Source organism: Gasterosteus aculeatus, chromosome X, assembly GCF_964276395.1.
Source record: "Gasterosteus aculeatus chromosome X, fGasAcu3.hap1.1, whole genome shotgun sequence".
Taxonomy (NCBI): domain Eukaryota; kingdom Metazoa; phylum Chordata; class Actinopteri; order Perciformes; family Gasterosteidae; genus Gasterosteus; species Gasterosteus aculeatus.
The window spans coordinates 20,745,025-20,762,997 of record NC_135698.1 but is presented as its reverse complement, the minus strand read 5'-3'; the positions used below and the strand labels follow the sequence as shown (position 1 = coordinate 20,762,997).

Genomic DNA, 17,973 nt, shown 5'->3' with positions numbered 1-17,973 from the left:
CCAAAAGAAATGTCAGACAGCACAGAACAACTCCATTAAATTTTCCCCACTGTTCAATAACATGTCGGCTCTTTTCGCGTGTAAACAAGAAAGTCTCAGTGCCCTGTCACCATCACATAACAGGACCCTTCACTCCGAATGAGGAGAGCCGCTGCCCTTCAGACTGATGCACACTAATGTAACTGGTGGCCCACCTAAATTGTGTATGAGGTTTTTGGGGAAAGCTTACAAAACAAATTGATGTGAATATCTGCAAGCGTCCTACTGTGGAGACAGAATAACAACGAAATCATGGTCATGGTCACCGTCACAGCCGAGACCAAAGCACTGGAACTATTTTTGTGTGTGTGAATAAAAACGAAGCATTATTGCAGCAATCCCACTTATCTGAAGTTGGGGGGGGTTTTGTGCAAAGTTTAACAGCTTTTCACCTGCAGAGGAACCACGTATTCTGCAGCGATTGGTGCCCTCACTGTCGATTTGGTCCAAGGTTTTTCGTGAGAAAACATTTCAGGATTTTTCAGCGCTGAGATCAATTCTATTCTCAACCAAAACCATTGGATATGATAGATTTTTCTTTTTATCTTTACAGTGTCATAAAATAATAAAACAGTGCCTAAGGACAGCAGGCAGTGAAAATGACAGACTGTAGAATAGCTGATGAGCAGCATGGTTGCACGTTAGCAGATCTTAAGACTCCTGTGAGAGGTCTTAACTTCCAGTAATTCACTTATACAATAGAATATGGGTGACAAATGGAGAGAATATCTTTTTAACAGAAAATGTTATGTTTCAGTTCATATATATTATAACTGAGGATATGTAATCATCAACTTTTTACACTAATAAAGTTGGTAAATTAACAAAAAAACAAAATCAGAAGCAGCATGAATGATCAATAACTAATTAAGAAAAGCAATTGTGTGTTCCTTTCAAAGCTTTTAATGAGTAACCAATCAGATTTTTTTCCGCCTTGTTCTTTTCTTAGAAAGGAAATAAACTGAAACGTATTAGCTTCAGTAAAGTGGTGCTGAGGGACGGGGTGCCGAGTTCACGTGTGAGGGTACCTTCTCGGTGAAGAAGTATCCGCCGGTCTACGTACCGACCCTCGGAGTCGGAGTCGTGGCCGAAAAAAGATGTCACGGATACAAGCGGCCCAAATGAGTTATTTTCGAAACTTTCTTCCTTGCGATCAAAACTTCTTAACTCATCGCACTCAACTTTTTTTTTCAATAGCGAGTCTGAATGACGGCGAAAGGAACGTTTGTATAAAAGCAGTTTGTATATCTGAAAGTTAGAAAAGGGCTTCTTGTGAAAGCGGAGATATAAGACACGGACTGACCTCCTGACCTTAATATTTCCTCCCACTTCCAAGAAATCCAATTAAGGCTTTTTCCACCTTGCAATGTCTCATCTCCACTTTCAGTGTATCTGCCTCAGTTGTTTTTTTCATGTAGACTTCAGGACATTGAAAGACATTTTGTTTATATTCGAAGAGTTTTTTTGAAGAGTGATTCCTCGAGATTTAGAGTTTCCTCTAAAGCTGCTGGCTGATTACCGGCCTGGCGACCACTTATAAAGTGTTTGTTGAGGACTTTAACATTGTCAACGTCATTATTGTACTTTAGATGATCTATAATCCTGTCTCAGGATGTTTTGCAGTTGTGGTGTTGAGATGATGTTCAGTTCAATGGCACAAACATTGAAGTCCATTGAGGCTGTGCAGGGAGTCCTTCTCTACAGGAGGGGCATGCACAGGCTGTGTGCACGGCAAAGGACTATTTATGTAATGTTTACCGTTGAGGCTTTTAGTGACACACTTAAAACGGGTCTGTGTGAAACAGCTCAGGGGACACAGACACACGATGCACAGCTGCCGTGGGGACCAAAGGTCTCCAACTTCCTGTGTAACAGCAACACTGGCACCACAATGCAGTCCTCCCTGTGTAGATCAATAGATAAAGGTACCTCGTAAAACCTTCACGCCTTTTATGCCTTGTGAAGTCGTACCCTCAGTCTGAACACTTAGTGTTGGGTGTATTTATTTTAAAAAGTGTTTTTATTTTTACAAATGTCTCCATCAATCAATAAGATGTCCTGTTGATGGCCGTTCTGTGAACTCTGCTCATGAGCAGTTATTGCAAACCGTGTCAGCACGACAGGCGTGTCGGGCCTTGGACTCCTCCACAAGATGAAGCGGTTTGTGTGGAGCTTCCATACTGGATTTAGAGAGTCTGCTTGCAGGTGTTTTTGTAGGTCACTATAAAACTAAAATGTAAGATGAATGAAGTTTGGAGAAATTGGAGCAGCTCTGTCCTGGTTGAAGTTTACACTCCAGCAACTTAAGACAATTTGCATATTCCTCCTCCTCAACTCATTAAAAGTGAAAAATGTTTACTTATGTTTTCCTGTTTACCATCCCTGTAAACTGTGTATTTGACTGGTGATAAATGAGAGATGATCACAATGAATCATTAGATAATTAACATATTACCGTCTTCAGAGCTGTTAGACTTAGACGCACAGACGAGCAAGAACTAGACATCTGTGACAAATGTATTTTCTCTGGAATTGTTGATTGGATGAGGAATAGCGATCAGCACTTTATTACACGATCAGCATGAGCCACTTTGTGTGATTGCGAGAGTTCGTTAGATAGCGATTCAGACGCATTCAAGAGCCCTTCTGTGTGTGTGTGTGTGTGTGTGTGTGTGTGTGTGTGTGTGTGTGTGTGTGTGTGTGCGTGTGCATGTCTGTAAGTGGGCATCTAGCTGCCTTTAATCAGGCAACCTGGCGATGTAAGTATAGGGCTCTTTGCAGCACGCTCCTCATGACTGATGAGCTGACCTCTGACCCTATGTGTGCGTGACGGCATTACAAGATCCCTCTGACCATATAAAGGCCGCTCATTCACTGAAGCCCGGGGCTGATAGCTCATAAACTCTATCCGATAGATCTGAAACCCGAAACCCAAACTGCAATTAAATAGATTATAGTATGTTCTGGTTCTTCAAAGATGCTTTTGCTCCATTTGTAAAAAGCAAAACGTGGATAGATTAGGAACAACTTTAGGGCTAGTCTCTGAACATATTTGCTTTGCTCTGCTCTAATTGCAGTTACCAGACCCTGTGAGTTGCTAATTTGGGAAGTGTCAAAGCAGCTTTGATAAGAGTTGATAAAACACTAAGTATGCCACTGCATTGATGGTCAATCCTCTGGTGTAAAGGAAGCACTTTGAGCTGCAGCGACTGGAGGTGAATAGCCTGAAGCTTTGTGTGGTGATACGAAAAACAGTAATAGCTGAATAATTCATGAATTCACTAACGAATCACTAAGTCCTCTGCCCTGTTGAAATGGTTCAAGGTGGTGTGAGTGCATGTTTCAAACATGCATCTGTCTCTAAAAGACATTATTCTTTACTGATCTTGAATATATCTGTGTTTGTGTGTGTGTGTGTGTGTGTGTGTGTGTGTGTGTGTGTGTGTGTGTGCAAAAGGTGTCTTTATTATTGATTTAGGTTAGTTTACCTTTGGAACGTTGTCATAGAAAAACTGGCTATAGAATGAATCCAGGGGAAAGGATTGTCACTTCTTTTTATGAGAGTTTATAGGTGATAAATACATCGAATTAACTTAAGGTGTTATTCTGTGTTGCAATATCTGTAAATTTATTTAAAGTGCTTTGAGGAAGACATTAGACTTCAACCAGTACAGACAAGGCCTGCTGCCAACCGGTGTATTTATTTACATTTCTTTAGTTTTATTAGTGGGATCAAAATGCAGAAAAACATTTAGAACCACAGAATAGAGGGAAAACCTTCCAGAACACCTGCAGCGACGCTCTGCATTTGTCCTCTCTGCTAATTCCTGGATATAGTTGTTTTTTGTAACACGGTGTCTTTGGCCGTACCTCATGCAGAACAAAGAAGCCAGCGGAACCATTGTTATTCCACCCAGTATTTGAGTTTGGCTACACACGACAAAGCGGTTAAACCAAGCATGAATCATCAACCCGAGCATCATTTGTGAAACCAACAATCTCATTTCAGTAGATCACAAGAAAGAACACAGAATACAGAAAAAAAGCAGTCAAAGGATGTTTGATTTTCAATCAAAAAAAGATCTTGAGTGGAATGTTTTTCATTCTAAGCTGCAGATGCAGAGACACCAAAACAGGTGTTGTCATTCCTGAAATCCTCGGCTGAATTCCTCCAGTCTGCTAAAGTCTTCCTTCCTCTGCTTTGTTGTCTTTTAGGGAATTGCCCTTAATTTTCCTTCAATACTTAAATCAACATTTATTTGCACATTTTATAATAAATAATATAATACATCCATTTGGCCTGAATCTGGCAAGTGATTGTTTACATCTGACTTATGTATTTTCCCATTTTACATTGGGATTCTGTTTGTCGTATTTTCTCTTGGATCTGAAGAATAAAACAAATCATAGCGATGCGTTCGCACTCAACCCTCCGCTGAGCCAACAGTGACACTAGGTTTTTTTCGGGATCGCCTTGAGGAAAGGCGAGATTAGCTTTGATCGTGCACGCACGCACACTCATGAGAACAGACATATTGCATCTCGCCTTTCATCTTATCTCACTGTTTGATTCCATCTGTCAATTGTTCATACGGAAAGCAGCCGAGGGTTTGTGTTCGGTCTTTCTCTTCATTTGTGCATTTGTGTGTGTGTGTGTGTGTTTCCCTTTTGAGACTGGTTGGGGGAGGAAGAGACGGACTCACTCATCTTTCCTTCTCTGATCCCTTGGAAAAAGCAGGCAAGGTGATTTCAATTTGATTTGTCATGAATCACATTAACTCAACATGACACAAGACAGACGTTGCACACAGGCCTCGCCCAAACACTCGGAGGACCGCAGCATGCAGGGAGACGTATCGCCGCTCCTGGCTTTCAGGTTCAATTTAATATCTTCAAGACGTGATAATTCAATGATCCCTATCAGGGCCGATTGCTGCATGCTTGAATAGATCAGCATCAGCTAAAATAAAGCAGATCAAATTGAGATCATTTATTTTCCTCGTCAGTTTGCTTGTGTTCCCGACCTGCTCATTGATTAACTGAACTGCAAATCTGCAATCTAGCCTTTCTTACTAGCAAAGAACAGAATATTTGGCCGGCAATTTCTTTTTAGCTGATGTGTTCAGTTGCAATCGCAAACAGTGATTCATCTTAATTTTGTAGGCAGTTCAATGGCAGGAGAAAATTAATCTGCTTTGATTGCTCTCTGCAGATTGAGGGCTGTACTCCGCCAATGACTGGTGTATGCTAATTAATCTTAATTCAGCGAGCAACTTAATAGAAGGCCAAAATACATCTGGTTTTGTGTCCACTCTGCAAGTTGATGACTCTGCCAGTGATTTGTGAGCTAAAATAACCACCATTAACTTGAACAACCGAAGCAGATCACATCCTCCCTGTTACGTATCAATCACGAGCAGCAATCGCTACTCAGTGTTACAATTATTTTAACAAAGACCATTTTAAACGCTATAATTTTGATGTGCCACAATCATACTTAAATATTCAGGTAAATTAGTGTCGTATATCATGAAAAATCTGGTCTCTTTATAATTTGACAAACAAATTTAGCAGTGATCATTCAAAGCAAAACTGCCATAAATGTGTAGTTCTAGCTTCTCAAAACAGTGAATATTTGGTGGTTTTGCAGACTGTAATAATAAACTTGACCTTTTGTGTTTGGAACTGTTGGTCGGTAAAAGCGAGACGTGAGAGGAGTTTGAGGATTTGGCAAATACACACACACACACCTCGACAAGCATGCACAGCTGCACCTGAACGGGGAAACAGATGAAGTGTAATTTGATTGCTAACTGACGGGCCGATGGCAGATGAGTGTTGGCAGCATGAAGATGGGGACGCCATGGCGCCTTCAGCTTCACTGAAGACAAGCTGGGAAATTATTTATTTCAAAAGCAATTGTTTAAAAGCGTTACAGAAAAAGACAGTTCTTTTGTGAGCAGTTAATTGTTCAGTCTGGTGCTTTTCATTAGGCCTGTCGAGACGGGCGATATCGCTGCTGCCATGTGGCTTTCTCTGCACCGTCCCTCTCATGGTACGTTCATTGAACCTCACTAAAACGCAGATCAGGAGTGACATGGACAGAAGCCAATCACATGGATGGATTTAATCCAACGGATGAAGCAAGAAATGAGAGGTAAGTTTGATTATGGAGATTATTATTGAGAACTTGGTCTGTGTGTATTCTTTTTAGATTTTGGAGGTCTACACTATTTCATCCTTATGTTATTATGTGTTATTAAATCTCTTGAGGGTATTTTCTGCTTATTTTTGCATTTATTTTGTGCGCTTTAGACTTTCACAAAGGGAATCCTGAACCTTAAGAGAGGGGTCCAAATGTTTCCTCAACATTAGAAGTTTGGTTGTGTCAAATTGAAGCCGGGTAGCAAAAATGATTTAGTCTCAGGCAAACTGCACTCTATCTGCGCATTACCACACTAAAGGAATGCACCACCTCATTTTGTCATAATTAAAGGCAGCGTTCATCCGTCTCTGCTTGGTCACTACTGTGAAAATCCCTCGCCTGTCATAACTGACACACCGCGCTTTGTAAATAGAGGCACTCTGCACATTGTGCACGCAGGGAGAGAGAGCGGGGAACCAACAAAGCCTGAGTGTTGTCTCTACTGTCACTTGCGTGCTGTGTTAATTTATGTTTAACACTTCAAGTCGGCGCGTGAGGATGCTCCGCCGTGACGCCACGGACAAAATGTCATTTGCGATATTGGTGTGGACAGTTTTCTTTGATGTTAATGACATGGAACGTTTAAAGGAGAAGAGGAAACACTCTCCAGCAACGCCTGGTTGCCATGGAGGGGCTGACGCAAGAAAACGGACCATCGGCCCCCTCTCCTCTCACTAACACACACACACACACACGTACAGTTGTTGGCTATTTTAAGTAATTTGAGTGCTCCAGTTTGGACCATTGTAACTCGTGGCGCAGATGGGTGCAAGACAAGCGAGAGGGATCAGAGGCTGACAGGGGGGCAGGTCAGAGGGGGAGCAGGTGAGGGTGTAATTGGAACACGGCCCAAAGTGCCAGCCGGGAGGGTCAGCGGAGCCACTTGTTATCCAGACCACCTTTGACCCCTTGAACACTCCTTTGTGTGCTTTCAGCAGAGAAAGGCAGACGTCCTCTTGGATTGCCTGACTTTAGTCTCAGAAGCATTTTCACGGCAGGAGGTCGTGCTCCTGTTTAAAACCGCAACACCTCTTTTTGCAATCACGTTTTACAGACAATTGCAGGCAAATTGCTCATAATATCTGTTGTGTCATGAATAAACGGCGTCAGCGACTAATGCGGGTTTACTATGCTGTGGTTGTACATTGCACCGGCACTGACAGGAGAGCAGAAGCCCCTTTGGATTCCTGCGAGATGAGTGGGTGGCAGCTATTCTCAGACCTGGACAGGGTTTGCTTTTTAGACATCAATTAGCCTGGAAATAACAGCCAGTCAGACAGATTATTACCAGGATGAGTCAGAGAGGAAGCAGACACCTGCGCCACGCTGTTCATAATGGAAGATCTCAGGCAGCTGTCCACCACGTTGGGGTGAAGTCACACGAGCTTACATGTGACTCTGTGTGAAGGTCTGTCTGAACCACTGGGCATCATTTGCTCTGTCTTTTCTCTTATCATTACTCCTTCTTCACTGGATATTATTAATACTATTTAAAGGGATTCTTCATGGAACAAAAGTACTTCAGGAGAAAGCCAGATTAAGCAATTTTATTAAGCCGTTGTTGGGATTAATCAACAGGTTCACAGCAGTTAATGTAGAGATCATCATGTTTAGTTTGAATGCAAGATCTAAATCATTATCAGATCTTTGGGTTCTAAAGAAATGATAAAAATTGTCGATATTTCATCATTGCAGCTCTAGATTCCTTCACATTAAACCTTGTCAAGCATTTTACATTACATTCATTTAGCTGACGCTTTTATCCAAAGCGTAATACCATGAACTTCTCCTTTAAACTTGATCAGTTAATGTCTAACCAATCATTTTTTTGTGCAAAATACTAATATCGATTAAGCTATGCTGACAGAATCTGTACATGTCATTGAAGTTCACTACATGCTTAAGTACATAAGTAAACTGGCAGCTGTACTGCAGGACATTACATTTAGTGATGGTTTAAAGCTCTTCTAATGGCACTTACAGGAGAGATTAAGAGCTAATCGACCTGTAACAGCAGAGAGCTCAAAATTCACAGCCAGTAGAAGCAGCACTCATGTTCGCTCCCACCACTTATTTCTCAAACAATCTGCTACATTTGTACGTTTTTAAGGAGGATATAGGAGAGGATGTCTAATTGGGGCGACCGTGGGCGAGTGGGGACACGGTCGTCCTCCAATCAGAGGGTTTGATTCCGCCCGGCTAACCCGCATGTCCATGTGTCCTTGGGCAGGACGCTTAACCAACATTGCTCCTGTAGCTGCGACTGCAGTGTGTGGATGGTAGTTACTGATGGCAGGTGGCTCTGTGTGTGCAGCTCCTGTCAGCAGTGTGTGAATGGGTGTGAATGATGTCCTGTAGTGTTCAAGCACTTTGAGTGGTCGGAAGACTAGAAAAGTGCTGTACAGTCCATCTACCATCTACCATCCGTGTACTGCTGTTATTCCTGAACGTGATGCCGTCACAACAACTTTCAGTCTTTGTTATCAACCCAAAGAAATTCAAAGTGGCAGATATGAAAAACGTTATTTACTGGTCTGAGGTGGAAATGATCAAAAATAATAGCACTGGCTATTCTAGAGTGTTAATACTGTGATATTTGCATAATCATTATTTTGCAAATGGCCGCCTTTCAGAACGAGGAGGGAGAGAGAAAGAAGGAAAGGTTTCGGTGAGAGTTTCTTGGTTATAAAAAGCACATTTGTATATTTTCATTTGTAACAACCGGGCACGGTGCCTTGTGGCTGTTTTCAGACGCGGACTTCAGAGTCTCCGGGCAAATCAACAGTGAAGGAATCAAACAGTTAAATCATACACTTCAGAACAGTCACGTCTCTTTGTAATGCATTTGTTTCATAGAGATCACGTGAAGTTAACCGCTCCTGCAGACATTCCTGTAATTAAAATGTACATTTACCGTAAAAACCTGCTCACAGTTCTGCATCTTTAAACACAGCTCGCCGTATTTAAAAAGAAAACCGCCTTTCATACAATTGTTATATATTTCTTTCCATTGTTTCCTTTGTATCACTGAGTGCTCTAATGATGAAACTGCTTTGTTTTTTCTATTTCTCTCTGTCAAAAATTGAGCATGTTTCCATGGCAACCACACGGCCGTTAGCCAGCTGTCCTAAGTGAGATAACGTATCAGGCAGAATTGAGAGCGAGTTCTATAAATTCCCCCTTGGATTAAGAAAAGCAGTTGTGTGCGTTGTGTGGAGGTGTGTGTTTACCTGCGTCACACCCAGTGGGCCTCATTCAGCACGGCTTCTTCACATTGGCAGATTTGATCGGATTACAGGTCTGTGACTTGCATGTCAGATTTGTTAAAAAGTTGCATTTTGTGTTTATTATTGTGATGTATCTTTCTTTACTTTTGCAGTTTTGATGTATTACACTGCTCTCAAATTCATCAGCCCTCCTTGGCGTAGTTGTTCCCTCAGGTTCCCCCATGTATTCAACAGCCGTTCTTACAAAGTATTACGATTGTGCCAGTGCTTGTCCTATGGCATGGATGCATCAGTTAGGCCACCATCTGGTAGCTTGTGTAATATTTGTCCTGCTGTGCATTGCAAGAGCCCTTGTCAAAATGGCAGAATTGGTAATGTGGAAACAGCTTGTCTGAGACATGCAAGCCTTATTTACATGCCCGTCCCTATAGGCACAAACTGGTTGGCAGCAGGCCTTGTTGAAATCTATATTAAGGAGACAAGGTAGCACACATATCCCTATACAGCGATCAATAGCTATGTGTAAATGTACCATTATGCATAACAATAATCACAAATGGAAACTTTATAATAGACTTGAGCAAAAAGGCCAATAAGACTGAAAAATGTGCATCCATCCTAGTGTCTAATATGTTACCATGACAACCAGAGAGTGAGAGGATTGCCCTCGCTGAGCCTGAGTTCCTCTTTGCTGGATAGGTTCCTCTATTTCTGGAGGAGGAAGCTGCCATAACAACCTCATGATGAATCTACATTGTCGTAATGGAGACAATATATTACGCTTGGGTATATTTTATCAACCAAACAATGAAGACGACTGAGAGACGTCTGCTGCAACTTAAGAATGACTTGCACAGACTCTGCACACTCCTGCATTTGAAACGGTGCTGCAACATTACAAAAGCTGGACAGCTGGGTTTTTTTTGTGTTTGTTGAAAAACAGAATCCATGCATTCTTAAATGCTGTTTGCACATATTGGGGTTAGGGGCACCGACACGAGTGTAAAATCATCACAGCAGGATATTTAGTGTTTGCGCACCGGAGACAGAGTTGACACACATACAGGTTTTTGTCTTCGGAGCAGGAATATACAGTTGGAACATAAACATGCTAAAACAAGGGGGGGGGCTCTGGCAAAACCCAGGTGCTGGTAGTCGACCTCGGATGTAGATGATCATCTTTGGCACAAGATTATAAACATCGATGCACAAATATCTTTATTATCAGATGACCAGAGGAGGAGCTCTGGTGGAGGAGCTCAGAGTCTGTCGTACGAAGGTGGAACATCTTTGCAGTTTTTGTGAAGTGCAAACACATCCCAATAATAAAAACTCAATATCCAGCAATAAAAAATAAGATTATTTTAAGAGAAAAAATTATTTGTCTTTACTATCTGCAGCTATTGTTGAGGAAAAAGTCATTGAACCGCTCACGTAATCAGCACTCCAACACCTGTTGGATAGGATTAACGTGTGTGACATCTATAATCCCGCTTTAATATGCACTCCATGTGACAATGAGCTGCTTGACTTCTCTGATAGCTCAGCTTTAATCTCATTCACCCCCCTCCCCCCCCCCCCCCCCCCCCAGGACTCAGGACTCAGGAAACTTCGCTCTGAAATTTTGCATTTAACCGTCGACGGCACCAGCAGCCGCCTCTCACTGCCTGCCGGGGAGCACACGTCTCGTACGGCCAACCAGCGAGTCCTTCTGCCGCTGTGATCCGTGTACAGAGGGCATCATCTACCACACGCGTGCTCTTCGGTAAAAACACACCAAGTGAACCACAGTGCCTTCCCGTTTCTTTGCAAACCACTAGCGGCACAAATTGAAGCAGCCTTTGTTAATATGGCTACATGTTGATGTTGTACACATTCTTTATTTGTAAGAGGGGGGATGATATGTAGTCATTTTAATTTGAACAAGCAGGAGATGCAGAATGTTTTTGTGTGTACCTTAATCTGTACTGTAAAATCAAATCAAAAAACAGCAAAGGAAAAATGGGAAATAAATGAGAAGTACATCTTTAATCCACAGAGACATTTAAAATGTACAGCTCATAACTTGAGTACCCATGCCAGATTACGGCTTTAAACTAATTCAGAACTGAATTCCTAATGTCTCAGCTGATCCTCAGTCGCTGGGAGCGATAAACAGAACTTCACATAGAAACACATTCAAGGATGAGACATTTTCTCTTGCTTGCAGTGAATCGCAATACCATGTTATCTACCTTTTGTTATGTTATTCTTTAATTATGAACCGCTGATTAAAATTCCACAGCCGTCAAGGTACTGAAGCACACGCATACAAGAATGCAGAATTCGACATTTCAAAATCGATTGCTGGCTTCATCGGGAGATGAGGGTCCGTGGCCTCAGGGCGGCAGGGAAACTCATCAAGGTGAGCTCGTAAAGATAAATGAGAGTGACAAAAATTGTGACCTAAATGCTAAAAGGAACCTGCGAGGCAACGGCCAGCTAAATGTCACATCTGCACGGCAGCTCAGCGAGACCACAGGCTGCTGCTGCTGCTGCTGCTGCTCTGCTCTTCCATAATAAAGCAACTGTCTGAGTACTGGCAAACAATAGCGGCTGTCACAATGTCAGCCGGGTGCGTCTCCGCCAGCTGACAACGGACACCACAGGCATCGCTTGGATGGGAGTTTGACCATGTGTGTTGGGGAGAGATAGTCAACCTGGACCCTTTCTCGGCTTTCCTCTTTGTCCATTTCTTTTAAAAGACCAGAAAATCCCTCTTTGTTCAAAGACTTTCAGAATTATGTGGAGGGACGTCTCGTCTTTTGTACTTTGTTATTTCTTGGATTGGCCAACGTGCTCCTAGTTTTCAACTGCTTGTGCGAGTTGAAAACTAGGAGCACACGGCGAGTTTGGAAAACTTTTACTTTGAGGGAAAAGACTGTTGATTTTGGCTGCTTTCTGAAACGCTGTTTGTTTTTTCAGGCATTCGTACATAACTGGCATCATTTCCCACATAGATTTTTTTCTGAATTACAGGGAGGATATTGGATAAAAATGGTGACCAAATGTGACAATTATTGAGGGATTATGCGTCATCATTGACATTTTTTTGTGGTTGTATTCATTATCTGGTGAATTACTCCCTTTTTAGCACCTAATCAAGCCGCCACGGATTAGCTTCAGCTCGTGTAAAATGTATTTCATGCTCCAGCTTCCATGAAAGTGGCACAACAGACCAGGAAATATGCCACTGGCATGTAAATAAATCTGCGTGTGGGCATAAAAAGTAATGGTGTCGAGCTTCTATAGCGTAGAATACAACTCCACTTCAAAAATCGACAAAAATAAAAGGAGTGAAAAACATTTCAGTCCAAACATTGCATTCCCGCAGCCGCTTTCTTTCGGTTTCACGTTACACAGAAAAGATGCACTGTGGCCGACCTTTAACCGGTGAGAGAATTGAGCGATCCACCGGCCCTATTTATATGGAGAACAGCTCCTTATTAATATGTTAATACCTGTCAATTCTTCCCCGCTTTGCATTAAAGAGAGCAGTAGCTTGACCTTTGCCGACAACCTGCCAACAGAGTCAAGCCGGCCTAATTAAAGAAAGTTGTTTTGCGTCAATTGCCTGTTGATCCGGGGGAGCACCAAGAGCTCCAAATAATTCACTTATGTGTCAAGTTTTTTAAAGGAAATGTTCACCAACTTGAAAGATTTCTCTGCAGTGGGGAATCACACCGACAGTTGATACTCAGTTGGTGTTTATTTCAGGGTTTAACCAGCTTCACTTTGGCCAGCAGGTGGGAAGCAAAACAGACGCTGAAGAGTTCATGGAATAAAACTGAAACCTACACCGTTCGTTTAATCACACACTCACAACCCAACGAGCTATATCCTCAGGGGAAATGTAAATGGTGAATGTCTGATTTACTTACTCCGTTGATGTCCCAGAAAATCCTTATTTAAAGAAACTAAGCCAGTCAACTACGAGATAATTGACCATAAAACATTTTATGCTGAAGTAAAGAAAACGGACTGTGGATCATTAGTTACAGTAAGGATTGTTGCTGGTGTGCTACTTCATGACAATTCAAACCCATGAATGCAGATGGGATTTTCATTTGAGAAACGTCCTGTTTGAACTGTGTGAGGAATAAAGTTCTGGGATGGATACATGTGATGGGCAGGATTTAAGCCACACAAATCTAATACATTCATCTTTGCTTTCATTAATAAATGAAAGGACGCCATTATATGGGTTTGGTTTAAGAGCTTTAATTGTCAATGTACAGAGTCGGTGCATGGGCTTAGTTATTTGGCAAAAGGTTAAAACATTAAAATTTCACTTGGATAAAATATGATTTATAGAAAAATAGCACAATTGTTAAAGTTCATTTTGAAGTTATGATAACCAAATGGTTAGTACCCGGGGTGCTGTGGGAAGGGACCAGCTGGGTGACAAAGAGGTCAAACAGGAAGTTGATCTGCTTTATGGGAATCCTACAGGAAATTGGACTGTGCCAACTGTGATGCGTTAGAGCGAACATTAGGAAATGTGATGTTCTGATTAAGGTGATTTTGTCTAATAAAATTATTTTTGCATTGACTAAAGTTCATCCGTGTCTCTAAATTTAGTTAAATATATTGTGTTCATTCCAGGTTTTTAGATGTTACTGCCGTTGGAATTTGTATTGTTTGGTCTCCCCCTTTTTGTTTTCATGGTGCTGCCCACCTCTTATGAATTCTGTGTATTTTTTGTCTTAAAGTTAGTTATGGTCCCCTATGAAATGATGTACTCTGGTGGTTGAATTCGGGCCGCTGCTGTTGTGAGAGCCTAAAGCACCATTATGTCCTTTTTTTGGTGTACTGGATTTTTCCCATAAGGTAACCTGAATGGAAGATGGTGTTTGCATCTTTTTTTATCCTCTCTAATGAGGCTTGTTCACGTTTCATCTTGCGTAAGCAAGATTTAATAAACTCCCAATAAAAGACCACTTTGTCGCCTGTTTTGTGGCAATGGACTTCATCTGTGCTGTGATTTGCTAAGGCTCATGGCCGATTCATCACAATACCTTTTTTTTATAGCAGTTGCCTGTTACTTTCAGATATACGGTATAGATCAGTCCAAATTCAAACTGATTATAGCCATGTTTTAAATTCGGGTCAGCCAAAGTGACTATTGGCAAGCACTAAAAAGGGGAACCCTGCTTCTGGAATATTTTCCCTCATTGCATTTTGCTAATCAAAAACGTCTCAAGGGAGCAGAGTAGTAGTAAATCCACTTAAGCGTATATTTTCCAAGCAGGATTCAGATCCAAAATGAAAAAGGCCACCGGAGCCGAACCCTAAATATCACATTTGCTGGTTCAATAGATTTTGAGAGAATAAAGGTCATGCACGGAGGTGAAAATCTCTGTAGACCAAACTATGCTGACAGCAATTAGGCAGTACAGTCTGCAGTCTGCTTTATGGAGGATGTTTATCATTCCACCCGAGAGGCATGTTCGTCACTTGTATAATCAGTGGCCTTCATATTAACAACTAGATCAATATGAAGTCGACAGGGGAAAGAAAATGTACTCCAGCAGAAAGTAGTGCAGCTCTCTCTTTACCGTTTGAGAATGTCATTATCCTTGCCAGAGGCTTTATCATGTTTGGATATAGAAGAAAAGAATTTGGCCAACAACTATAGTGCTCTGGGACTCTAAATAGACTTCATTGATCCACAGGTAAGATTTAATTACATATTAAATAGTTACCTTTGATAGTGACCCTTGTTTAAATCTGGGCTTCAGTTCAATTGTGTCTGAATTTATAGAAACCAATAGTTACTATTAAGGTACCTGGCCTCCAGGTGCAAGCGGAAGCAGAAGGGCTTTAACCCCTGCATGCTTTTTAATAACTCTACGGGTTGTTTGAAAAGAAGACTGAAAATGACCCGACTAAACATTCTAATGAGATCTCGTTGATTCTCGTTGATCAGAGAAACATGTCTATTTATTCTGTTTCTTGGTCTATTACATTGATTTGATCCACCCTTGTTGCCATATTTCTGTTGCTATTTTAGCTGATTATACAGAAAGATGATCATCCGTTTTTAATCCTGTCCACAAAGCCATCCACAGGCATGAAGCCAAATCTTTAGTTAAATTTGAACAAATTAGAAATATCAGCAGTAATCTTAAACCAGTCCCAGAAATAAGCTTTGCGAAGAGGATTTTGGTGCAGTTATAAAAAATGGCATAGAATATTATCTTGTAACTGACACAGTGGAAGCTGCCACTCAGTGAGACACTTTTCATTAATTTACTTTAAAATTAAAGCTTTATGCAAAGTAATTCACTGCAATATTTAAAACTAACTATACTAGTGCATTCCTATCAGCCAAGTGCAAAGCCGATATCTCTTTCTGTGGGTTAAATTATGGAGCCTGAACCTCCAGTTTTCACTCCTAGCAGAAAAGAAGGGCGCCTCTTCCTCCAGAGAGTCAGTGTCTGTAAATTATTTCAAAGGTCGACTTCCACAGTGTGTTTGAATTCACTCCAGAGGGCGAGCTATGACTCATGGTCAGGGAGTTAAATATAGTTGACCAAACTCAGGTTAGAAACGGTTCTGCAGGATCTTTCTCAGAATATAACAATAACTGTGTACTGTATGAATAGCCTTTTAACGGCACAGTATCCACTGTTTGTTTTTTTGTTGTTTCTGAATACTCTTTGTTGAATCCTAAATGAGGCGTCAAATTTTAAATGTACTCATATTACTGGCGACCGAAATGTTATTTAAATAGCAGTTTGTGAGCGAGTTCATTAGAGCGTCTGCATAATACTGGACCGAGGCGCCTTTCACGCCTGTGTTGGGAACAGCCTCACGCGGGCACGACGAAGGGGTAACGTGTTGGTTAATAGCTATTGTGAAATGAAATCATTGACCTCAATAGAATTATTAATAATTGCTAAAATAAGATCAGATAGATCGCTAAGCGCCACCCTAAAAAAGGACTAATAACCAAACTAAAAATCAAGTCTCATAATTTATATTTACTCATTTCTTTCTGAAGCAGCTAGAAAATGGTTGGAGAGGCCTGAATCCTTCATCCTGAGGCCCGTCTGGAAAGTTGATTTGGAGTGTTGTCTCATCCTTACTCACGTTTAACGTCTTTAACCTCACACTGACCTGAGGTCTGTCCCAAAAGACTTGAGAGATACTGTCTTTAACCTCACACTGACCAGAGTCAACCCGCAAAGAAAGTCTGAGAGAGGGAACTCACAGTAAACCCCGGGGGGGACCCCTGTGGTGTCCGTGGCTCGGCCAATCAGATCCCAGCGCTGTTTCCCCCAGAGAGAGATCACACCTCGGTGTGAAGGCACATTCCTTTTGGGGGTTTTGTGTCCTGCAGCAGAACACTGCATTTGAAAGTCAGCCTTGGTCTTACACTGTGGTGGAGCCCAACATCAGCCATGGCATGAAAAGAAGGCTGCTTCAGCCTGCTGGTGTCAAAGGTCAGATTCTCTCCCATCTGTGTTTTAGATGGAGCAATAAACCCAGGTAGAACTGGCGTGTAAAACTGATGGTCTGAGAATTTCGTAAGTTTAGACCAACGTCTTCTGGGGTGAAACAACTTTTCAGCCTTTTTAAGTTGCCATACTTACATTACGTAATGTGTGACCGTCAGTGACTTCTACTCGCTGAGATCTGCATCAATTTCATTGCAACGCTCGGTGTAGGCGGCCTGTAATTGACATTAAAACGTTCGAGTTTCATGCGGGAGACGAGTTTTGCTCCTTGCAAGAACATTTAGATCTGATTTATCATGATGGAATATTTTTTTGTTTTTGAATATGGACTCTTCTAAGCAGAATCAAGTTTTTGATGTGGTATCTTTTCTTTCTTTTCATACCAGAGATGCTGATTTACATTTTTGTGTTTTCGTCAACTGATCAATAACTGACAACTGGCAATATTATTGGAAAGCTGCCATTCTTGGCTTACTGCATATCTCATGGTTTATTTTGACATATGGCTCTATAGGACAATATTACGCATTACAGTTTAATGTTAAAATCCATTTTTTGGCTGTTCAATTTCAAACTGTTGAGTATTAAAATATAAACATGCACGCTAACGCTAGAATGAAATTACACTTGAACCATAAATGCATAGTAATAATGGGTGAAGGCCGCTGAAAGGCCGGATTGCACAAACAACATTTCAAGTCACAACACCAGCAGACAAACATGTTGCAAAAAGATGCAGCACTATCTGGTCAAATGCAGTTCAACAGGAAGCACCTGTTCCCCATTCTAAGAATAACGTGTCCATACATAGAACTGCGCCTACCGCTCAAAACATTCTTTATTATTGTTATTATTATTTTCTTGCACACATCCTGTAGAACTCATGAACAATGGGAGGCGTGATGACCTGGAGCCCAGAGGGATGGACGTCCCTGTGCTCCAATGGGGCTCTCCGAGGGTTCTAAGCAGGAGCCGCCTTCATCTTAATAACCAATCAAAA

At 41.5% G+C, this 17,973-nt stretch overlaps 1 long non-coding RNA gene across 1 annotated transcript; it reads left to right on the top strand.

The window, feature by feature from the left end:
• Positions 1-11,062: 11,062 nt before the first annotated feature.
• LOC120808664 (uncharacterized) lies at positions 11,063-12,739 on the top strand. Its single transcript, XR_013451042.1, has 2 exons — positions 11,063-11,236; positions 11,756-12,739. It is a non-coding gene; the product is annotated as an uncharacterized LOC120808664 (long non-coding RNA).
• The last annotated feature ends 5,234 nt before the right edge of the window (positions 12,740-17,973 follow it).